Source organism: Pimephales promelas, chromosome 2 (assembly GCF_988280905.1).
Source record: "Pimephales promelas chromosome 2, fPimPro1.hap1.1, whole genome shotgun sequence".
In the NCBI taxonomy this organism is placed as follows: domain Eukaryota; kingdom Metazoa; phylum Chordata; class Actinopteri; order Cypriniformes; family Leuciscidae; genus Pimephales; species Pimephales promelas.
This window is the reverse complement of record NC_142770.1, coordinates 46,027,817-46,053,337: the sequence shown is the minus strand read 5'-3', so window position 1 is coordinate 46,053,337 and position 25,521 is coordinate 46,027,817. Positions and strand designations below refer to the sequence as shown.

Below are 25,521 nucleotides of genomic sequence, written 5' to 3'. Positions count from 1 at the left end.
GTCTGACGTTGGTTCAACGTTAATTCGATGAGCAAAATCAACGTTGTTTCAATGTCATGAGAGACGTCGTTTCCACGTTGATTCAATGTCAGTTTGCATTCTGGGAATGCATATTGCAGCATAGGGCGAAGTTAGGATCCGTCAGCACCGATTTGAGACAAAAATAATTTAAATTGTATATAAAACTATGTAAATGGCGCTCTGTGGCGCAGCAGGGTTTTGAACACGGTCCTGAGCCGTTGCTGGGCGCCGCCGCCCGCCGGTGTGTGTACACTCATAGAGAATAATGTGTTCGAATTTTAAAGACGTGGCGCTGCGCGACGCGACGCTTCTCGTCCGGTGTGCGACCCCCTATACTGGAGTTCCACAACTACTCAAAAACTATGTTTTTCTCTCCCGCCACCGGAATGTGTGTGTCTGAGGTAAAAGGGACGGAGGCGGTGGACCAATGCACTGTGAGGCAAGGAGGGGGGTCTCAAAATGTTTAGAACGCTTTTTCCGTTATTGCCCCGTTTGCATTTGTGTTATTTTATTTCTTAATTATTTTAAGAATATATCATTAGATTATTTACAATACACATATTTTAATGTTTTTTTTTTTTGGGGGGGGGGGGGCAACCCTCAGGTAGGGGGGGTCCTGACCCCCCCCCCCCCCCCGACCCCCCCGCGATTTCCGCCTATGTGTATTGTCATGTCTTCATTACGTTTTAAAAATCATTAATGTAATTTGAAGTTAAATTACTTCAGAAACTAAATTTTCCTGTCAGATATACTCCTCTCAAAACGAATCCTGTCACAATGAGTATTTCTGACAGGAAAATTTAGTTTCTGAAGTAATTTAACTTAATATAGTTTATTGTATTGTCATGTCTTCATTATGTTTTAAAAATCATTAATGTAATTTGAAGTTAAATCACTTCAGAAACCAAATTTTCCTGTCAGAAATACTCTTCTCAAAACAAATCCTGTCACAATATAGTTCATTGTATTGTCATGTCTTTGTTTTAAAAATCATTAATGTAATTTGAATTGTGACAGGATTTGTTGAGAGGAGTATTTCTGACAGGAAAGTTGTGAGAGGAGTATTTCTGACAGGAAAATTTAGTTTCTGAAGTAATTTAACTTAATATAGTTCATTGTATTGTCATGTCTTTGTTTTAAAAATCATTAATGTAATTTGAATTGTGACAGGATTTGTTGTGAAAGGAGTATTTCTGACAGGAAAATTGTGAGGAGTATTTCTGACCGCAAAATTAAATTTCTGAAATAATTTAACTTAATTCAAATTACATTAATGATTTTTAAAACACAATGAAGACATGACAATAACTATATTATGGCAGGAGTTGTTCTGAGAAGGAGTGTTTCTGACAGGAAAGTGTAGTTTCTGAGTTTGACACCACTGCACTAAATCAACTGAATGGTGCATATTTGCCATTGGTCTTCTGTCTAAAAATGATTATACATGGGGCAAATTTTTGTTGTGGGCTTTCCCTAGATCTAGAGAGAAGTTTGTGTTCAATCTTAATGGAAAAGTGCCCAAGCAACATTGCTTAAAAAGTTGCCCAGTGTATCATCACATTTTACTCTTTCTGTCATTGTGTATTTTCTCTTACCCTCCAGAATGTCATCCGGAAGTTCACCATACAGCAGGCCTGCATCCACCCGGATCACCTGTGTGGACAATCGCACAAACCACCGTGCTAAGACATATGAGGTGTCCAACAGCAAAATAAAAATTGCCACCTTCAAAACCACCACCATAAGTGCCCTCAGTGATGGTGTGAAGGCATATCTTGCTCCCGTAGATGGGGACAACCCAGTTTTTGCAACTGGGAGGGCCTACATAATTAAAAATTACAGGGACAGGGAGTCCATTTTCCTAAACCCCAACTCTAGGAAATTTCTAACGGCCTCCTTTGAGTTGCCAGAGGAGGCAGAAAGATCAGCCAGATACCTCCTCAATCCACCAACTGTGCTGATGTCCGGGGAAGAGCTGGACCTGTTCACAAGGGGAGGATTCATCTCCCTGAGGGGACAAATTGAAAAAGTGAGAAAATGATGTAACATTTTATTCAATAATTCAACTTTTTAAAAGTCATTTTAATTGTATAACCACACATTTTTTGCTAATTTTTATTAATCCATCAATATTTAAAAAGTCGCCGCTATTATTTTTATATTGCGTTTTTTTTCTTCTTAAATAAGTGAGAAAAGTGATTACAGTTTTAATACTTACAGGTTGAATTAAGGTAACATTTTGTTTAAAGATGCATATTTATCAGATTCACAGCCGATGTTATATAAATCATGTCTAAGCTCTAGTAATTGTATTCACTTGCATTGCATTAACGACAAACTTCCCCTTGTGATCCTGCAGTTACAGGTCCCCAGGATGACCCGAGTGGGTGATGGAGAGGTGCCCATCAGAGACCTGTCTCTGCGGTGTGGGCAGAAGGTGCTGGACGTCTCCCTCTGGCGCGACGAGGCCCTGGTCGAGCTCAGCCTGGGGGATCACATTGAGATTTCCCACCTCAGGGCGACTCTCAGACCTGTGCCAAAACTGAACTCATCCAGCTATTCAGCTGTGGAGGTACACAACACTATGCCTAATTATTCTCTAATTGATCTTTCTGCATCTTCCTACACTCCTGAGTGTGTACCAAGTGGATTTACATTCTTCTAACTTCTTATACTTTCATTGGTAATCATTTATATTGGTAACACTTTAGAATTAGGCACTATTAGTTAATATTAATGAATTGACTAAGTTACCAAAGAATGAGCCACACATTTGTTAGTCCTCGTCAATCTGTGTCACACTTAGTTAGTTAAATACAACCGTTCCAAACACTTTCACTAATATATAACGTTTTAGTAAATGTTGAAATTAACATTAATCAAGATAACCCAGGTGAAAAGGAAATATATTTAAATTGTACTTATTTTGATATACTTAATGTATTTTAAATGTACCGTATTAAATATGTATTAAATGTGCTAAATTGAAACAACTTCAAGTATATTAAGTGTATTTTAATATGTATTTAAGTTCAATTTTAAGGTAATAGTAATATATTTTATTATACTAAATTGTGCTAAAATGGAACCATTTTAAGTACATTTAATGTAATATAATAGCACTTATTTAAAGTGTATTTTAATACACTTTAAATCGACTTTAGAAATACAGCATTAGTATATTTTTAGCTTCACATTAATGTGTTCTGAGTATATTTTAAATATAATTTCAGCTTATTAATAATGTATTAGTAGAACACTATTGGACCCACTATTAACATATTAAAAATATATTTTTCCAAAAACCATTTAATATAAAAATAATATATTTTAATGTATTAAAAATACATTTAAACATTTGAATTCAACAAAACCCAATAAAAAAAATATTTCTACAAAACACACAAACACTCTTTGAAAGATAAACTTTAATGCACTACATCAGTAAAGCATTATGAAAACTAAACAAAATACATTAACATAAAATGCATTGATTTGCAGAGGTATTAAACAGAACAAAAATAAATAAATAAATAAACTAACTGAAAGGAGTAGTTCACTTTTGAAAAAACTTTTGGTGATAATTTACTCACCCCCACGTCTTCCAAGATGTCCATGTCTTTCTTTCTTCAGTCGAAAAGAAATTAAGGTTTTTGATGAAAACATTCCAGGATTTTCTCCATATAATGGACTTCACTGGGAACCAAACAGTTCAGGGTCCAATGGCTAACAGTCAATTTGTCGTGAAAGCATGAGAATTGGCTCAATTGCGAGAGTCTTGTGCTGAATGCTTGAGAGTTGGCAGCCCTGACAAATCTTTTTTCAAGTCAATTCATTCATTTCGTTCATTGAATGAACCTAATGACTCGGAAAAATATTTGTTAATTTTGATGAACGAGTTCAAATAGGAAAATCATGAACATGCATAACAGAACAGAGCAAGGCGACCATTTGAGCTTATAAAACTTAAACTTGTGGGTTTTTTTTTTTTTAAATGACCGATCGTTTCGCTTGATAAGACCCTTATTCATCGTCTGGAATCGTTTAAAGCCCTTTGAACAGTTTGCACAGAAACTGTCTTTTGTCTTTTGGACCTTGAACCGTTTGGTCCCCAATGAAGTCCATTATATGGAGAAAATCCTGAAATGTTTTCATCAAAAACCTTAATTTCTTTTCAACTGAAGAAAGAATGACATGGATATCTTGGCATGGGGGTGAGTAAGCTATCAGCTAAAGGTTTTTTTTTTTTTTTTTTAAAGTGAACTAATCCTTTAAGTCAAACAAAGTGAAATACAATAGCAAAAAGTAAAGTGGCCAAATCTTGAGTAAAAAGAGAAGTTTGTGACTTGTTCAGTCTGCCATAGACTCTTTTGGGGACATCAGAAACACCGAGGGAAATCTGGCAAGAATAAAAAAAAACAAGCATTAGTATAAACTTGTTCATTTATAATTCTAATAAAAAGCTGTCACTTTGTTACTTAATTCAGAACACTTACTGAAGTATTAATGGACAAAAAGTCAGATATAATTATTATAACAAATAGGATTTTTCTTTATCATAAAGAATTTTCTAACCATTTCTGAGGTTTCAGGAAGACACAGCTCAGATGATCTTGGGCTTGAGCTGAATGAACCTCGTTTCATGGACTCCAGGGCCTCTTTGAGAGATGCTAATATCCCTGGAAGCTCTATAAGAAAAAATAAAGTCGCATGTTATACAAAGTTAGGGCAGAAAAAACACTAGTTTGTGTTCTTCATATATAATTTGTATTTTGTTTAAATGGTGAAACATATTTAATGAACCATTACTGTAACTTCCACCCTATTATTAAAGTAATTATTCATTATTAATAAAGACAGAACTTTCTATTGAAAGTTACAAGTTGGTGACAGCTGATAACGCCTTGATTAAATGTAAAAAAGCTGAATACCACACATAAAATCATATAAATCAGTCCCTCGAGAAAAACACGATTATGTGATTGCATAATTCAATGCATAATCAGGCAAAATACATATTCATTTTTCAAATACGTGATAATATATATAGGTCACTTAGTTACTTAGCTGCTACATGACACACTATTGCCTTTTTTTGTTGTTTTTCACCAACAAAAAGTTACAAATCAAGAGGATCAACTACTACTTACTCGACTTGACCTCATCTACTCACGGTTGGGTTTAATAAAAAATATGTCTTTGCAATGTGCAAATTCCTTGGCTAGGCTAAATATTAAATATAAACCCACTGCGCAACGTGACGTCGATGTGACGTCTTTTTCGTGTCATTTTTGGACGTCCAAATTCGGTCCAATGAAGGGGTTGTTTTGTAACGCCAGACGACGTCTTTTTTTCGACGTCAACTGCACGTCTAATTTGGACGTCTGTGGGACCTCCGTGTAAGGGCTATTTATAGTCCAAATGTGGTTACTTATGGACGTCTTTTCAACGTCAAATTTAGACTTATATTATACGTCGTTTTTCTAACTTATATAACTTTACAACATTACAGTAATACACATACAAATAAATCACAATTCAATAATCACCATTTTAATCTTTATTCAAAAATAAATTGCCATGAATATCATCAGAAGGGCACCGGACATATCAAGCACAATTATGTACAAATAATTAGATTGTAATTTAATTATGAACAAATAATTAGATTGCAATTGAAGGGCACCAAATATATCTAGCACAATTATGAACAAATAATTAGTTAATAGATCTCTATGAATGTAGTGTAAGACATTTACAAGTGATGAATAGTTCACACTTTATGCAGAAAGTGCAAATGATTAATTCATGCCTTTACACATCTATAACAGGTGTTGAACACTGTAGTGTAAAATTGTAATTTAATTTAATTATGAACAAATAATTAGATTGTCATTGAAGGGCCACAGTAAAGCACAATTATGAACAAATAACTAGATTGTAATTTAATTTATAATTCAAGTCCTCTCGTCTTGGCTCATCAGGGAGTTGTGAATCCTCTACCTCCAATCTTTGCGGCGCGTGCTTGAGGTGCTCAGAAACATGCATCTTGATTTACTTCTCTGTGGCTGCAGAATCAAATTTCATGATCCCTCCTACACAAGCAGAAAAATATATGATTTAGATATATGCAACGGCAATCTGCAATCATTCACCAAAGGCCCCACATTTGTAAGCAAAAATATGTTTCCTTGCATCCATTACTGGATAAATACTAAGCCATCTCAGCAACTGTTAACTAACACTTAGGCTGTCTACAAAGAGGCAATAAGCAGACTGCACTTTTTTTTAGAAAGCTTGCATTCTTTAATGTGTGCATTAGAATGTTGACCATTGTCAACACCTTATAATAACGTTCAGTTGTAAGTCTGTAAGTGGTTAGTTAATGAACTACTTTGAAAATATTAGTATCATTTGCTAATCATTTATGAATGTTTTGTCAATTCCGTTACAAGTCATTTACAAGTTATTAGTAAATTATTAATGTATAAAACATGAATATACGTTTCATAAATGAAAAAAATAATAATGTATGCATCTAGCAATTAGAGGGGGAAAGTGTTGTAAATGTCTTGTATTCATGTACATATCATTTGAAACAGGTAAGTAACAGTTTTTAACAGTGTGTAAATGCATGAATAAGTCATTTACAACACTTTCTGTTTCCCCTAATCTAAAGTGTATAGTAATCGCTAGTAAATGTGTTACAAAGCATGCGTAGATCTTATGCCTTATTGATTCTTGAAGTGGTAATCTACGAATGAAGTGTAAGACATTTACAAGTGATGAATAGTTCACACTTTATGCAGAAAGTGTAAATGATTAATTCATGCCTTTACACATCTATAACAGGTGTTGAACACTGTAGTGTGTACTGCAGTGTAATTGCTGACTAGTGAGGTTGTAGACAGCTGTCTTCTCTAAAACACAAGGAGTCTAACCACTAGGCACCTGACATTTATGAAACGTAATGATTAATAATTTACAAAACACGACTATTCAATTGTAAATGACATGTAATAATTTACAAAACATACATGAAGTGTTAGCATATCACTTGCTAAACATTTATGAATGTTTTGTATATGATTAGTTCATCATCAACTACTTATAAATTACTTAAAACACTGAAATAACAGTTTGTAATAATGTTCAGTTGTATCAACCTGTTGTGCTTTGTGCAATTTACAAAAGTTAGCTTTGTGCTTGGTAGAGGGCTGCATTGGGATTGAGTACCGCCGGGTCCCACGGGAGTGTAACATCCGTTGCGGGAGCGGGCGGTAATGGTCAGAGATTCGGCGGGGTGAGGAAAATAGTCCTGCGCAGGGCTCTACTTGGAAACACATTGGACTCAATAAAAATTACTATTGAGAATAATTTTGCACAAAAAAAAAAAGGGATTAAAGGGATACTCCACTTTTTATGAAATAGGCTCATTGTACAACTCCCCTAAAGTTAAACAGTTGGGTTTTACCATTTTCTAAATCATTCAGCAAATTTTCTGATATTTAGAAGAGTATATCAGTAACCAGATAGTTTCTGTTCTCATTGACTTCCATAGTGGGAAAAACATATATTATGGAAGTCAATGGGACCAGAAACTGTCTGGTTACTGATACTCTTCTAAATATCAGAAAATCATAAATAGTAAAACTCAACTGTTTAACTCTGAGGGATTTGTAAAATTAGCCAATTTCCAGACAAAGTGGAGTATCCCTGATAATACAACACATCAACTATTTGTCAGAGCAGACTGTTTTCAGTTGAAGGCTACTTCAACTTCAAAGTAATAAGGACCACCACAGGAAGTCATTCATACCCAGGCCAGAGGTATAACAGTTTGTACTGACTCACCTTTATGCCATGAGAGGAGAATAATATTGAGATCTGTTACTTTTAACTTTGCTTTCAAATATGATTTAATCAGTCAGACTTTGAAGGGTTAAAGGAGTAGTTCAAATTTAAAAAAATAAATAAAAAAAAGCTTTTGCTGATAATTTACTCTGCCCCATGTCATCTAAGAAATCCATGTCATTCTTTCTTCAGTCGAAAAGAAATTAAGGTTTTTGATGAAAACATTGCAGGACTTTTCTCCATATAATGGACTTTACTGGGAACCAAACGGTTCAAGGTCTAAAAGACAGTTTCAGTGCAGCTTCAAAGGGCTTTAAACGATTCCAGATGATGAATAAGGGTCTTATCAAGGACCCTTTGAGTCATGACTCGAAAAAAGATTAGTTCATTTTGATGAACGAGTTCAAAGAGGATAGTCACGAACGCTCATCACAGAACAGAGCAAGGCAAGCATTTGTGCTCATAAAACTTAAACTTTTTTATTTATTTATTAATGAGCGATCGTTTCGCTAGATAAGTCCCTTATTCATTGTCTGGTGTTTTTAAAGCCCTTTGAAGCTGAACTGAAACTCTCAGTTGGACCTTGAACCGTTCCCATTGAACTCCATTATATGGAGAAAATACTGGAATAATCCTGGAATGTTTTCATCAAAAACCTTAATTTCTTTTTGACTGAAAAAAGAAAGACATGGACATCTTGGATGACATGGGGGTGAGTAAATTTAATTATCAGCAAAAGCTTTCAAAAGTGAACTACTCCTTAAAGAACTCTAATGATATCTTTACCCCCTGATAGGGTTAATATTGCAAATATTCTATTGCAGATATAAATTCAAACATTTAAACATAAAGGCTAAGAGTATGAGCCATGAGTAAACTGGCCAGATATCTGTGAAAAATAACTTGCGTACCTAAAGTTGTCGACCCCCTGAATTCAGCATTTAAAAGTAAAAAGAACTTCAGTATTTATCAGTAAAAAAATACATAAAAATAAATAAATACCTTTGAGTTGGACAGTACGATGTCTCATTGGACAACTTATTTCAAAACACACCTAGAGAAATAAAATAAAAATGCCAATGACCATGATATTCTGTTATCATAATAGTTAAATTCATTATTATAATTATGACCTTTATAACATGATATTTGCCATCTATTATTTAGCTGATTATTTAGCCTAAAGGCTTCTTAAGGACAATCTCACAAAAAACAAAACAAACAAACAAAAAAAAACTGGGGTTAAGACTTCTTTCAAAAGCATAAATCCTACAGACCTACAACTTTTGAACAGTAGAGTACAGTATGTTTGAGGTTTTGCTTACTAACGTTAGTCGAGTTCATAGCCGTGGAGATTGTCTTGGACAGGGGGTGCAGCAACTTAGGACATCAACATGATCTTAGAAAATAACATGCAATGTGTCACAGCCAACAATGTTACATAGGATTAGAACATAGGGTTTATTACAAGGAAGCAAGCATATATAATTTCTCTTTTCTGCATTTCACCTCTCCTCTAGCTAAGAAAAGAGAAAGTATATACATAAATATTATTAAATAAATGCATATGACATTACTATCATGAATAAACAATAAATCCCCCTTTTATTGTGGACGTTTTTTCCTCATGAAATCACTTTTTTTAATCAATCTTTGTAACGTTAAGTGACGTCACTGATTAATAATACATCGCATAATTTTAGGCTAAATAAATTAGCTTAACGTTACTTCCAATCACCCATTGTAAATTACCAGCAAAAAAACTATCAAAAATTATTATCTACACAAAGATAAAACCCCAAACTTATACAAAACAGCTTCAGAGTAACTTACCTTAGCTAACTTAGCTGCTAGCCTCTTCTGAAAACGATTGAGATGCTAACGGACTTTTTCGAAGACCCAAAATCATTTCTATAAAGTAAATATTCAACAGAAGCGTATCAATTACACTCAATAAAGGTGTCAGGAACATTTTTATGTAGTATTTGTGTGATTTTGTTAACTTAACTTACCTGAACGCAGTGACAACAGCGAGAGACGCTAGTTGGTGTTTGTCAGTTGACGACGGCACGACGCTTCCTGTTTCAATTCAAACTGCTCGCGCGCTCCTGTGATTTGAATGTTCACGCGCACGCGCGTCAAAGGCACGCACGCAGCATTAAGAAAAACATCTTATAATAATGTATAATGTCATTAATATTAAATCATGAAGTTAAAACTAATTTTTTAGTTCTATGATATTTGTATACCATATTTGCTTTTGATTTTATTTGTATTGTAGGGGGGGCTATTTATATATAAATAAAAAAATAAAACAAATATTACAATAATTTCCAGCAACTGTCAAAAGACGTCCAAATGCCGTCCAAAAAAAGTTACCCAGTTTAAGGTCAAATGTTGGACGTCAAGATGACGTCCAAGTTGGGTCATGGTTGGACGTCCAAATAACAGACCTAGTTTGGACGTCGAATAGACGTCCACAATTGGTCATGGACCGACGGACCCAATATAGACATGATCTGCACGTCTATCCCCAGCTAACATAGGTCCAGCGGGCCACCGGCGGCCCACTGGTGGCAAAGTTGGCGGCCCACTAGCGGCCGCCGCCGGTGGATCGCTGGCGTTTTGCTCATCGTTATTCTAGCGGACCACCAGCGGCAGCCGCCGCTGTCCCGACGGTGGTCCGCTACCGAGCCGCTGGTTCATAATGAGGGTTTTCTGGCGGACCACGGTCGGTCCACGGGTCATTTTATGATTTTTTTTTTTTCATTACTGGATAATAATAAATAATAGTTATATTAGATCCAATTTAGGCAAATAATAATCAAAAACAAAGTACACAACTGCTGATAGCCATTGTAAATTTACATTTTATTGGATAGAAGGCACAAATGCATAACATACAAAATAAACACATGGAAATAAACATAAAATAACATATACATATCTATCTATCTATAAACCATATAACCATTATGATGCATTCAAAACGTGTACTTTTGTTAAAATATCAATAAATAAATTATATTGTTTAACACTTTACTATACATACATATGAAATATAATAATATTGTTTATATTATTTATTAACAGGATACAGAAAATCATAAGATTATGTTATAGTACATATTATTTAATATTGTTTAACACTGTACAAAACTATAAAACACGCATAAGTATATACATATATACATAAGGGTCTATATATATATATATATACACGTGTATATATATATATATATATATATATATATGCAGAAGTCTTAGGCACACTATAGTATTTTCGCCTCAAAGAAAAGGTTTTAAGCCAGTTATTTATATATTTTGTTGTAGTGTCTCAGTAGAAAAAATATCAGTTTACATTTCCAGACATTAATTGTAATAATCCAGTGAAATTTTTGAATGCACAAGGATTCTGACAACAGCCAATGCTCCACACGGAGGTCGGATCTCACCATCATCGAGTGCATCTGAAATTATATGAAGAAACAGAAAAAACAGAGACTAAGACCAGAAGAACTGCGGCAAGATCTCGAAGGTATTGCCTGCCTGCAAAGCTACAGTACTGTGAAAAAACACTTGTGTAAAAACGCTGTAAATGAGAATATTTCCAAAAATAATGTCATAATCATAAATAGATTTTATTTATCAATTCACTTTTATTAGTTAACTATTATTAACTGTTATTAATCAAATCAATAGGTGTTTAGTACCCTTTACGTTTAAAACAGCTTTTGTCCAGGTATTGCACATAGTTTTTAGTTTTGCAGGTTTTTTTCATGCATCTTTGGAAACGTTGCCGCAGTTCTTCTGGTCTTAGTCTCTGTTTTTTCTGTTTCTTCATATAATTTCAGATGCACTCGATGATGGTGAGATCCGACCGCCGTGTGGAGCATTGGCTGTTGTCAGAATCCTTGTGCATTCAAAAATTTCACTGGATTATTACAATTAATGTCTGGAAATGTAAACTGATATTTCCTACTGAGACACTACAACAAAATATATAAATAACTGGCTTAAAACCATTTTTTTTTAGGCGAAAATACTAGTGTGCCTAAGACTTCTGCACAGTACTGTATAGGGGGTGTAACGGGATGTAACGGTTCACAATTCACGGTTCGGTATGTTTTCTATACAGCAAAAAGAAAGAAAGAAGAAAGAGATATTTTGCCAGAGAAATTTCCTTGATTTAATTTTTTTATTATATTTTTCTTAAAACTATCATAAAGTATGATTTTTTTTTTACTTTGAGCAAAGATGGAGTTATACTTCAACTTTTCTTAGGAGTATATAAAACAAAACCACTCCTATCCTTGGACAAAATTAAATGTAATATTGTAGTAGTTATACAGAAAGGTTTATTTTAGTTCAGATTAAAGGAGTAGTTCACTTTAAAAAAAAAAACTACTTTTGCTGATAATTTACTCACCCCCATGTCATCCAAGACGTCCATGTCATTCTTTCGTCAGTCGAAAAGAAATTAAGGTTTTTGATGAAAACATTCCAGGATTTTCTCCATATAATGGATTTCAATGGGGTCCAAACAGTTCAAGGTCCAAATGAGAGTTTCAGTGCAGCTTTAAAGGACTTTAAACAACACCAGACGATGAATAAGGGTCTTATCAAGCTAAACGAGCAGTCCTTTAAAAAATAAATAAAAAAGTTTAAGTTTTATAAGCACAAATGCTCGTCTTGTTCTGTTCTGTGATGTGTGTTCGTGACTCTCCTGTTCAAACTCGTTCATCAAAATGAACAAATCTTTTTTCGAGTCATGACTCGAAGGGTCCTAGATAAGACCCTTATTCATCATCTGGTGTCGTTTAAAGCCCTTTGAACAGTTTGCACTGAAAGTTTCTTTTGGACCTTGAACCATTTGGACCCCATTGAAGTCCATTATATGGAGAAAATCCTGGAATGTTTTCTTCAAAAACCTTAATTTCTTTTCGACTGAAGACAGAAAGACGTGGACATCTTGGATGACATGGGGGTGAGTAAATTATCAGCAAAAGTTTTTTTAAAAAGTGAACTACTCCTTCAACATTTGAGGGCAGCAATTGTATTCATAATGTCAAAATAAAACCGACGTGATGTTACTTGAAAGCATTATTGCCTACAATTCCTGCCAAACTCCCAAGGTTACAGTGAGTGTTACTACAGTAAACCCATGGTGAATATTGCTGATCTTTGGACACTGATTAGTTCATTCATGGCACATTTTTTTCTTCTTGGTTTTAACGTCAGCACTGTTTGATATGAATGTTTCTCACTAGATCTCGCAGCGATGTTATTTCTTCAATAGCAAATTCAAATGCTTTCTTTACTGGATGTCTACACGCTGTGCAGTGACCGTGCTGGGGTGCGTTTCCCAAAAGCATTGTTAGCCAACTATGGTCACAAGTTCTGTCAATATCAGCATACAGTAGTTCAACGAGTCTGTGTTTCCCCAAAACAATCGTTCCAACAAACATTCGTAAACAGCATTGCAAAGTTGTGGCATTGTTTCTAAATTGCATGACATGTGGACGTAATAAATGCTTATCTTGATCAAAATAAGCAAGCTGACATTCAGTACAAAATGGTGCCTGTGATTTATAATACATTCAAATGTAATTTACGTCTTTTAGTTTGTAAAAAGATTTAAAGTACCGTGTTTGAAGAGTGCGCATATGTAAACGAGGTCTAGTGTGTAAGATTGAGTCTATGATTGAGTCTGGTAATAAAGCAAAATAACTGAGAACAATTAGAAATAGTCCTCAGATGACATATCTGTAATTTATATTTAAAAAATCTAGCATTAATTTGATCTCAATCAGTTTCATTAAAATAAGTTATTACTCCACCACGTGCGAGACGTCAAAAACCAACGTGGTCGAACGATACTTTGCGACAATATGGTTTTGGGAAACAGTCGTGACTAGTAGTTGATTTCTCCAACGATGCATCGTACTATGGTAGCGAAGCAGCGAGTAACCTAGTTGTACAGGAAACACACCTCTGCTCCATTAAGATCGTCTCGCACTGCATTGGTCCAAACTGATAAACAGTCCGTCAACCACACAATGGTTGTAAGCTCAGGGGTGTGTTTCCCGTGCAACGATATAACTCGCTGCCTAATTACCATAGTACAATGCATCATTCAACTAATCAACTAGCGAGTCAGGACTGTTTCTGAAACCATATTGTCACCTAGTGGTGTTCAACCACATTGGTTTATGACGTTACGCACGTGGTGGAGTAATCACTAATTTTAATGAAACCGTTTGAGATCTAATTAATGCTAGATGTTTTGATATAAATTACAGACATGTCATCTGAGGAATATTTATAATTTTTCTCAGTTATTTTGCTTTATTTCCAGATTCAATCATAGACTCGTTCTTAGGCTACATAGTAGAGCACATTCACACATGCACAGTCTTCAAAAACGATGCTTTAAATATTTTGACAAACTTCAAGATGTCAAACACATTTGTATGTATTCTAAATAAAAGGCACAGGTTGTACTGAATGTCAGCTTGCTTATTTTGCTCAAGATAAGGATTTATTACGTCCACATGTCATGCAATCTAGAAATTATGCCTCGCTCTAACCACAGCACGAGAGCTGTCATTCCAACCAAACAACTCTGCGATGCTGTTTGGGAATATTCATTGGAACGATGGTTTCGGGAAACACAGACTCGTTGAACTATGCTGATAACGACGGAACTTGTGATCATAGTTGGCTACCAATGCTATCAGGAAACGCACCACGTTTCATTACGCTTACATTACTTTCGCCATTTGATGTTGGGCAATGTTGTGGTCATGCCAGCGTCTCTTACATTATGAGCGCGCTTGCCATGCACGACTTGCCTACATTTTAAATAGCAAAATTTTGGTTGGCAGGAAAAATGTTCCAACGAACCGTTTGGCTTAAAAATGCTTACCGAAAGCCTCGTACCGAATGGTTCAATAATACTAATACGTGCAGCGTTACACACCCTAATATATATATTAAACATTTTAATTTTAACTTTTAAAAAACTAAATGTATTTGAACCCCTTCAGTTTTCCCGTCGTTGTTTCTTGCCCCCTTCTCTGTCAGCAGCTCCCTTCAAACACCGCAAAACCACTTCCTGGAGGCTCCCTTCTGTTGTCTTTCTTGTAACCCATTCTGGGTACTTTCTTATCGCTCCTGAAATCCCAGAAAATGTGTAATTAGTTTCTACAGTATCTGTCAAAAGAAACATTACAAAACATAAAATTTACACAAGTTCCTCTGTTCGTGTATTGTGGGAAATATGTTTAAGGCTAAAATCTATCATACGTACATTTCATCGGGTGTCACAAATTATAATTCAATTTAATATATAATTAAATCCACGTTCAATTTAAAATTAGGGTTAGGTTAAATGCTCAAGATTAGGCATGCGCATTATTGAAAAACTTCAATAGAATATTTTGTTTTTCTGCTATATATATATATATATATATATATATATATATATTGCGATATAAAAACAAATTTCAACAGATTATTCATTTACTATTTATAGGAGTGAATCATAGATAAATGCAATAGAAGGAAAAATAAGCAATACATTGTTTTTCAAGAAAAGCTAAATTATCAGGTAGGCTACAGAAATTGAATTAATCGAATGTAAAATAAGTCTTAACGGAGTTACAGCCTCTCCCTACCCTACTCATACAAAATTACAAAGAACCATCTGAACGCATGTTGTATGAAGACTGTTTAAACACCACTCCAAATCGTCACAGAATTTGCAAGACAATGTCTATAATAGACAGTGTGTGTTATTTCTTTAGTACCGTCAGCAGGATCTGTTATCGGTTCGATAACGTTTAATGTTTAATACCGGGTTTCAGTACCCATCCCTATGCATGGGTGAGTTGGGATGGGCCTGTTGTGTTCTGTCTCTTGGTTTGTGATAGTGATATAGCTATTGTGAAACTCACCTTCCGTCATGTACTGAGTGTGGATGCCATCAAGATCTTGTCCTGAAGAATCACAGGGTCAAACGATTACATCTCATCTGGTGACAAGAACATAGCCATACCTTAAGAACTCTAATGACATCTTTACCCCCTGATATTGCATTGCAAATATAAATTAAAACATTTTAAAGGCTAAGAGTATGAGCCATGAGTAAACTGGACAGATATCTGTGAAAAATAACTTGTGTGCCTAAAGTTATCGACCCCCTGAATTCAGCATTTAAAAGTAAAAAGAATTTCATTATTCATCAGTAAAAAATGCATAAAAATAAATAAATACCTTTGAGTTGGATAGTATGGTGTCTGTATCGTTGGCCAACGTATTTCAAAACACACCTAAAGAAATAAAATAAAAATACGAATGACCATGATATCCTGTTATCCTGTTAAATTGATGGGCTCTATGCACGTCGACGGCGGTATTTCCACTTAAAGGGTTAGTTCACCCAAAAATGAAAATTCTGTCAGTATTTACTCACCCTCATGTTGTTCCAAACCTCTATGTGTTTTTTGTTCTGCTGAACACAAAGGAAGATATTTGGAAGAATGTTTTAATCAAACAAATCTCATTCTCAATCTCCATTGACTACCATAGTATGTATTTTTTCCCACTATGGTAGTCAATGGGGAATGAGATCTGTTAGATTTAGATTCTTCCAAATATCTTCCTTTGTGTTCAGCAGAACAAATAAACACAGAGGTTTGGAACAACATGAGGGTGAGTAAATACTGACAGAATTTTCATTTTTGGGTGAACTAACCCTTTAAGTTCTAAGGATGATGGATTACTTCTGCCGATCGTAGAGTCCAATGCTATACCGAGAATTTATACTAGATTTTATTCTCTATGGTTATACTAAAGAAATGTTAATCACAAAAACAGACACCCCTCATTGTGTTTATGCTTCTTTTTTTAATTATATTAAATAAGCATAACTATATATAAAATTACATCTAGACATATTAAATTTCGTTTCAAAGACGGGAGGACAGTAAATTCTTCCACAGTAAGATTCTGCCACAATCTCGTTTTCCTCCGCTTTAAATCTCCCCAACCGTAAAACGAAGAGCAGCCTTGCGTCAAATGCAGAACTGATGCGTGCATGTAGCCCATTTTTATGACTATGACCATTATAACATGATATTTGCTGTCTATTATTTAGCTAATTATTTAGCCTACAGGCTTATCAAGGACAATCTCACTGAAAAAAAACCTGGGGTTAAGTATGAGACTTTTTTTCAAAAGCATAAATCCTATAGAACCAACTTTTGAACAGTAGTGCACAGTATGTTTGAGGTTTTGCTTACTAGTAGAGTTCATAGCTGTGGATATTGTCTTAGACAGGGGGTTCAGCAGGACACCAGCATGATCTCCTCTCCACCAGTAAGCTGGTGTGTGGTGAGCGTTCTGGCGCAATATAGGTGCCGTCGCATCATCCAGGTGGATGCTGCGCATTGGTGGTGGTTGAGGAGATTCCCCCTTCTATGTGAAGCGTTTTGAGTGTCTAGAAAGGCGCTATATAAATGTAATGAATTATTAATATTTATGATGATCTTAGAAAATAACATGTGTCACAGAGCCATCAATGTTACATAGGATTTACAATAGAACATAGGGTTTATTACAAGGAAGCAAGCTAACTTTAGAGCAGAAATGAAATGCAGAAAAGAGAAAGTATACATATATATTATGAAATAAATGCATATGACATTACTATCATGATTAAACAGAATCCTCCTTATATTGTGGAGGTTTTTTTCTCGTGAAATCACCTTTTTTTAATATTTATAACGTTAAGTGAAGTCACTGATTAATAACAAAGTATTTTTGGCTAAATAAATTAGCTTACTTCCAATCACCCATTGATAAATTACCAGCAACACAAAACCATTAAAATTTGTTCTCTACATGGGGTTAAAAATCCAAAATATAAGAGCTTTAGTGTAACGTAACTTAACGTTAACTTACCTCTTCTGAAAACGGTTGGGATGCTAACGGACTTTTTCGAAGACACAAAACCATTTCTATAAGGTAAATATTCAACAGAAACGTATCAATTACACGTAAGAGAGGTGTCATTAACGTTTGTATGTATTATTTGTGTGATTTTGTTAACTTAACTTACCTGAAAGCAGTGAAAACAGCGAGAGACGCTAGTTTTGCTGTGTACCAGTTGATGACGTTTTCTGTTTCCATCTGCTCGCGCAACGCGCGCGCTCCTGTCTTTGAATGCGACTCGAATGTTTACGCGCACGCGCATCAAAACACAAGGCACGCACGCAGCATTTAAATATACATCTAGAATTATAACATAACTTAATTTATTAACAAAACATAATTATATAACAAACATAATGAATGAAATAATGAGAGAAATAATGTTTCTTCTGTAGGCCTATTAGAAAAATAAATATATAAATAATAATACTATAAGAAATGCCTCCAAATAGCTCTCACAAACTTATCTAAAAACGAATTAACAAAATATATTTAAATCTTTAGTGTTCTTCCTCTTTATCCTATTTTTCGTCCTCATCCTCAATTGTTTGTCCATCTATATTTTGCTGTAGAGCAGTTTTTTGAAAACCAGGACATGTTTTATGCACTTTATAAAAAAAAAAAAAACCAGCCAGGACAGCCAGGACCGGACGCGGAAGACATGTCGGGAAAACATGACTGTTGGTCACCCTACCAAAGTCATACAATGACCGAGTAATGCAGTCTTTAAAAAAAAAATAAAAAAATAAAACTTACTCCAGTAACTTGAGCGCTTCACACATCCATTTTAAATAAATAAAATAGGAGTCCATTTCATTCAAATGTACAAATGCACACACATTTACGCTATCTATAGCTAATAATTCATACAATCGGCATGCCGACGGTGTGCCGCCGGAGGACCAACCGCGGCAAACCGCTGGTGGCGTGCCACCCAAAAAAAGCTGGCAGACCGACCGCATTTTCATATTGGTCGGCTTGCCGAAGGTGTGCCGCCGGAGGTCCGACCGTGTCAAGCCGCTGACTTCGTGCCACCCAAAAAACGCCGGCGGTCCGCCAGGTCATTGTTAGCTGGGTCCGACGTCCAATGTTTAGTGGGAAATCTCTCATTTCATTATTTAACATCATTTTAATTTCTCAGTGCAAGATATTTAATAATTGGTTTTGTGAAAGCTTATAGTTGGTGATTACAACTTAATTTATTTATCGAATTGACATGAAAACTGACAGCCTACTAATAATTAATTAGATTTTACTATGAATTAAATATCACAGATGTGAAAGTTTTATTAGAGCTTAAAATATATTATAATATTTTAAACACAAGAAGTTACTTAGGGACAATCAAGCCTGTCGTGTAATCACCATTAATAACCTTTTTTCTGCAAACACAGTGTGCAATGTTTTTATAGTTGTATTATGTCACTGTCTAGATCTATAACATTAAGTTGATAGACGTCAATGAATAGACGTTAACTCGCTTTAGTGTCAAATCAACAGAAACGCCAGTAATCCACAGAACATCGACATCAACTTCTGAAAATATTTTCTAAACCCAAAGTGAGAATAAAGCCAATTATACTAACGTTAATCACTTAAACTAATAAACTTACCACCAAGAAGTAAGATCTTTTCTGGCAGTATCTTGCTCTGTCCATGTCGTGGCGGCGCAGCTCTGCGTTGTCCTCTTCACTGCTAAATTGTTCGCGGGAGCTGACGACCTGGTAATCTGCTCGTGTGTTCTCTCAATATTAGATCGGTGCTATCCACATTCACTAGGTCCGAGTCAGTGAAATAACAAAGCAAAATTTGGAAAATACATGATTTCTGTTGAAATATCCGAAGTAGGGGTGTGCGATATGACGATTTTTAATCGTGGATGATTAAAATGTCTCCACGATCTGCTTTTGAAGAAATATCGTAGTATCGTGTTACAGTGCATTCTATCAGTTCAGTTCTGGCGCCTCCGTCTCTCAACTGTACAACGCGACGTAGCCTACACATGATCACACGTTAAGGAATAGGGACGGGACACTGCAATTCACAAAAGTTCATTATTTGCATAAGCCTTGCCGGTTAAACATTTAATTCACGCGCTGATGTGCTGTTCTAACGTGCGCTTTCCTGACTGCATATCCCCGACGCTCACAGGCACTAGAAGTCTGTCAAACAGCGCCTGAATACTGGACTAAGTTATCTCTCGAGTCTTATTAAGCTAATACTGTTAAATACACACAATGTTTACATAAACAGGCTATGTCTAAAGTGAAAGCAAACATTTGAGAGAATATCTGGTGTAATATGCGTCTATATTAAACGCGTCGCGTGCTGGTCTAAAAGCCACAGGAATAAATAGTAGCCTACTGCCGCTTGTCCTTAAAGGGATAGTTCACAAAAAAAAAAAAAAAAAAAAAAATTTAAAAAATCCGTCATTATTTATTCACTCTAATGTTGTTCCGAACCTGTATTAATTTCTTTCTTGTGCTGAACACAAAAGACACTTTTTTTTAATGTGGGTAACCAAACAGTTGCTGGTCCCCATTAACTTCCAGGAGAGAACCTATAAAAAAACTATAAGGAGACCAGCAACTGTTCGGTTACCCACATTATTCAAAATAACTTTTATTTTCAACAGAAGAAAAAAGAAACTTATTCGGGTTTAAAACATCTTGAGAGAGTAAATTAAGACAATTTTCATTTTTGAGGGAACTATCCCTTTAGAGTTAATAAAAAAAAAAAAATAAAAAAAAAAAAAAAACACAAGGAGAAAATCACTGACTGAGAACTTTAATATAGCTTTAATAAGAATCAATTTATTCAGTGAAGTCTATGTAGTGTTTTAATTTCATATTTGTTCATTTAATTACTTCAATGCTACTGCTAAATACACCTACTGCATCTGAAAAAAATAAAGCACTATTTATTTAATATGAATATTAATTTGTGTAATGTTTATCTTGTCTTATTTTTTTAATAACAAAGAAAATAATGACAAAGATTTTTATCTTCGCCACTGGCCTAAATGTGTGGCTTTCTTTTTTCTTTTGTTACCTAAGGCTTTGTTTTTAACATAGGGACATTAGTTTGGCTGTAATGAACAGCCACTAGCAAAATATTAAAACAAACTTGAAAAAGAATCGTGATAAAAAATCGTGATCGTGATTTTCCTGAAAAAAATCGTGATATGATATTTTTTCCATATCGCCCACCCCTAATCCGAAGCTATAATGGGATACCACAGACAGTCAGTATCCGCTGTCTGCGCCCCGCCCAACATGTAAGTTCAAATGGCAGTGTGTGATTGGACAATTGCCGGCAAGCTTGTTTTGAAAAGATTGGCTCTGATTGGTCCAAATGAATGCAACTGGAAATATTAACTAACATCCACAAAAAAAGAAACAACTCTGTTAATATAAACCTAACATGCTTATTAACAAGTTTTTTTTAATTAATTTTGGCTAAACAAATGTAAGAGTCAAGCTTTAAGAAATTTATTTTGTTTTTCTAGTATGTACACCTGATCTTTTATGTTGATGTGTGCAAGTACTGGTATTCACTTGTTTTGTGGAAAAGACTATTTGATTAATTAATGCAGAAGTATAGAAGTGCATTACTTGTTAGTCAAATTTTAGTGCTTTTCATAATTATAACAAATTAATTTAAAAAAGTTAAACCTAAAACACATAATATAAAGTGTGAAATACATATGCATTGAGTTAAGTGTTGGTAGTATTACAAAAAGTGTGTTAGTTTTTGGTATATTTCTTAAAAGCTTAACTGAGCACATATTTATAATTAAAGTGCTACTTCTAGTCTTTGTAGAAATATACAATTAATTTCGATACATGTTTAATTGCCTTCATGTTAGGAAGGGAATTAAAGGGACTTGAATTTTTAAACTTGAAGTGAACACAAAAAATACTTTAATTTAGCAACAAGTATGCTTTCTGTAAATACACTAAAACTTCACTAAAACTATGTTTGTTTTTAGCATATTTCTAAAAGTGTAATTAAGTGTATATTTATTAGCATTGCGTTTCTAGTAAAACATTTTTAAATATAATTAAAATATGTTTTTTTATTTAGCATATTTCTTAAAAATGTAATTAAATACCAATGTACTTCTAGTACACTTTTTAGAAACATATTTAAAGCATGATTGTCATTAGCATATTTATTAAAAATATAATTAAGCACACATTTATTACCAATTTACTAATAATATACTTTTTTAGAAATACATTAAAAGTATGCTTTTCTATAGTGTATTTCTTAAAAGTGTATTTAAACATATATTTATTACCAATGTACTTCTAATATACTTTTTAGAAATACATTTAAAGTATAATTATCATTAGCATATTTATTAAAAATATAATAAAGCATACATTTATTACCAATATATTACTAATATACTTTTTATAAATACATTAAAAGTATGCTTTTCTATAGTATATTTCTTAAAAGTGTATTTAAACATATATTTATTACCAATGTACTTCTAATATACTTTTTAGAAATACATTTAAAGTATAATTATCATTAGCATATTTATTAAAAATATAATAAAGCATACATTTATTACCAATATATTACTAATATACTTTTTATAAATACATTAAAAGTATGCTTTTCTATAGTATATTTCTTAAAAGTGTAATTAAATATATATTTATTACCAATGTACTTCTAGTATACTTTTTAGAAATATACTAAAATGCAATAAAATACATTTTTAGTACACTTTAAATAAGCATGTTGTAAATACAAATGTATTATAAACACACTATTTGTATTTCAAATATATTTTTAATACATTTAATACAACGTCTTTTTCACCTGGGAAATGCTTCTGAAGCATTTTTCTTCTTTGATCAAGTAACATTACTATTAACATGTTTCCCTTTAATAGTATGTAATGCAATGACTCATGTCTATTCATTTATAATGCCTTTGCTGAGATTTCTGTTCATGTTATTACATTTCAGAAGGCTGCAGCTGAGCCGGTGGAGGTGGAGGTGTGCATCATAGGGGTGGAGGAGGGAGAGGGAGGAGCCACAGTACTCCTGACTGACTCCGAAGAGGAGTATCGTGTCCCTCCAGCCCTACACCTCGAGATCGCTGCAGAGGACCTGCCCTTTAACCTGAAACTGACACACTGCAACAGAATTGTTGAGAGTATTGAACCGTTGGGGGAGCTCATGGAGGAAGTTTTTGAGTCGCTTTAATTTTTTTTTTTTTTTTTTTTAGTTAAACTTATTTTTTATTGTTCATGAATTGTTAATGTTTCAGTTAAATAACTTTTTTTATTAGTTAACTTATTTTTTTATTGTTCATAAATTGTTAATTTTACAGTTAAATCACTTTTTTTATTAGTTAACTTATTTTTTTATTGTTCATGAATTGTTAGTGTTACAGTTAAATAAAATGTGTTTTAATACATTTTGCTTTAAGTGTTTTTACTATGCATTCCATTCATGTAAATTAAATAATCATTAGCCTAAATATGATGCATTTTATCACCTCCCTACCATCAACAAATCATAAATGCTTAATAATAAAATGCATCAGACTTAGGCTAATGATTATTGATATCTTCATTCTTTACAACGTTCTAGAAAAAAAAAAAACTCTTAAAGGGATACACTTTTTTTGGAAATAGGCTCATTTTACAACTCCCCCAGAGTTAAACAGTTAAGTTTTAGACAGTTTCGGTCACAAACTGTCTGGTTACTGATTTTCTTCTAAATATCAGAAAATCACCTGAATACATTTTGAAAACGGTAAAACTCAACAATTTAACTCTGGGGGATTGTAAAAGTGGAGTATCCCCTTTAAGATCGCACAAGGAATAACGAAAAGGAGGAGAGTAATTCATTAGATAACATTTAATTCATTATAACAGTTAATTGTATATTTATATTATACATATATAGAGAAGGAATGTGTACATACATAAACTATCTTTATTAAAAAAAATACAAATAGTGATGATTTTTGCTGTTGTGTGCAGAGTTTAGCTTCAACCCTAATTAAACACACCTGATCAACTATTCAAGTCATTCAGGCTTATTTTGAAAACTGCATATGTGTTTGTGTTGCAGCAGGGTTGAAACTAATCTCTATATGGCTGTGGCCCTCCAGGAACTGAGTTTGAAGATATTTGCCAAAGATAATTCAAATTAGGTATATAATATATAGGTATATACAATATAATACCCACAGAGAGATTTTTAACAGCAATTTTTAGAATGACCTATTTTTAAATAGGCTGTCCTTTCTCAACTAGTTTGATTTAACCAAATATAAATAGCTTACACAATGTATTGCAATTATCATATATACAGGCGCTATAACCTTTTTAAAACCTATTAATTTTAGAGTAGGGCTGAAATATAAAATAACTATACATTTACCTCATTTTACACTTATATAAGCTATAAAAAATAAAATAAAAATAAAAAGAGTAGAAGCATACTTGTTGAGCCCAATGAAGCCATCGGTCTTGTTCGTCTCGTTAATTCTAAGGCTATTTATCTGCCTGTAGGAACATTGAAGATGTGTGGCATATCTCAACAAATATGTTATGCATTTGAATGAGTGGTGTGTAAATATTCAAGAGATCCTACTTAGAAATGATGATTTCATGGAGGATTTCACGAAACGTTTTCTGATGTTGACCGTTGACTCGATGACTTCCTTCTACAGGGATGATCTATGGAAATTACACTTAAACATCACTTCAGTCATTTTTGTATGTTTAAGAAATAATTCTGCTTAAAAATCAGTGACTAAACATCTATTTACATAAATAGATATAATATTTAAAATACATTTTGAACTTATGTACAGTATGTGTTAGGTGCATTAAGTCACCCTGTGCCCTGTAAGACAGTAAATAGTATGCTTCTACAATGAAATTGTATATGGATAAATTGAGCACATACTTTGAGAGCGATGGCCTCATTAGAACCATTTGAAATCGAGAAGACCTCTGCAAAAGTCCCCTCGCCAATCTTGAGACAATGTTTCATGCCAGCTGGAGGGACACAGTCAAAAAAACAAAGTGGTCCGCTCTGCTGGCATTCCCGATATATTCTATCAGCAATGCTGATATGCTCATCACATGAAGTCTGGAACACAAAGGCAGAGTAAAAAAAAAAAAATGGGAGAAAAGAGACATCAGGGAATAAAGAGACTTATTAATTTTCTGAGAAAGTAACAAAAACAATCATTAAAATGTATATTGTTGTATATATTGTAGACTGTACATTATTCTATTATACTTCTTACACTTATTCTAACTTCTTCCTACCCCCTTTGAACATGATTGTTGTTTGGACCATCTGTAGATGATCTTTTTTTTCTTGATGTTGATGATTAACTATTTATTTTTTACTTTTATTCAGTTTTTGCTGTTGTGTTTGTTTGTTTTTTTAACATGTTCAATAAAAGAGAATTCAAACACTTAAAGGATTAGTTCACTTCAAAATGAAAATTCTGCCATCATTTACTCACCCTCAAGTTGTTTCCATCTTATAAATTTCTTTCTTCTGTTGAAAACAAAAGAAGATATTTTGAAGAACGTCGGTAACCAGACAGTTGATGGACCCCATTGACTTCCATAGGAAAAAAAAAATACAATGGAGG

The 25,521-nt window shown here is 33.9% G+C and overlaps 3 long non-coding RNA genes across 6 annotated transcripts; all 3 read right to left on the bottom strand.

The window, feature by feature from the left end:
* Positions 1-3,646: 3,646 nt before the first annotated feature.
* On the bottom strand, positions 3,647-19,714 carry LOC148997627 (uncharacterized). The gene is made up of 3 exons (XR_016147485.1): positions 19,485-19,714; positions 4,597-4,709; positions 3,647-4,420 (listed from the first exon to the last, which is right to left on the bottom strand). It is a non-coding gene; the product is annotated as an uncharacterized LOC148997627 (long non-coding RNA).
* On the bottom strand, positions 5,595-10,099 carry LOC120484837 (uncharacterized). Of its 4 annotated transcripts, none has more exons than XR_016147477.1 (6): positions 9,888-10,099; positions 9,709-9,786; positions 9,201-9,274; positions 8,878-8,929; positions 7,188-7,354; positions 5,595-6,116 (listed from the first exon to the last, which is right to left on the bottom strand). It is a non-coding gene; the product is annotated as an uncharacterized LOC120484837 (long non-coding RNA). The 4 variants fall into 4 exon arrangements; XR_016147474.1 differs by having other exon boundaries at positions 9,205-9,274; positions 9,888-10,098; XR_016147473.1 differs by having other exon boundaries at positions 7,188-7,351; positions 9,888-10,022.
* On the bottom strand, positions 14,136-18,943 carry LOC120479999 (uncharacterized). Its single transcript, XR_016147483.1, has 6 exons — positions 17,999-18,943; positions 17,842-17,897; positions 17,181-17,388; positions 16,153-16,208; positions 15,834-15,910; positions 14,136-15,051 (listed from the first exon to the last, which is right to left on the bottom strand). It is a non-coding gene; the product is annotated as an uncharacterized LOC120479999 (long non-coding RNA).
* Positions 19,715-25,521: the final 5,807 nt, after the last annotated feature.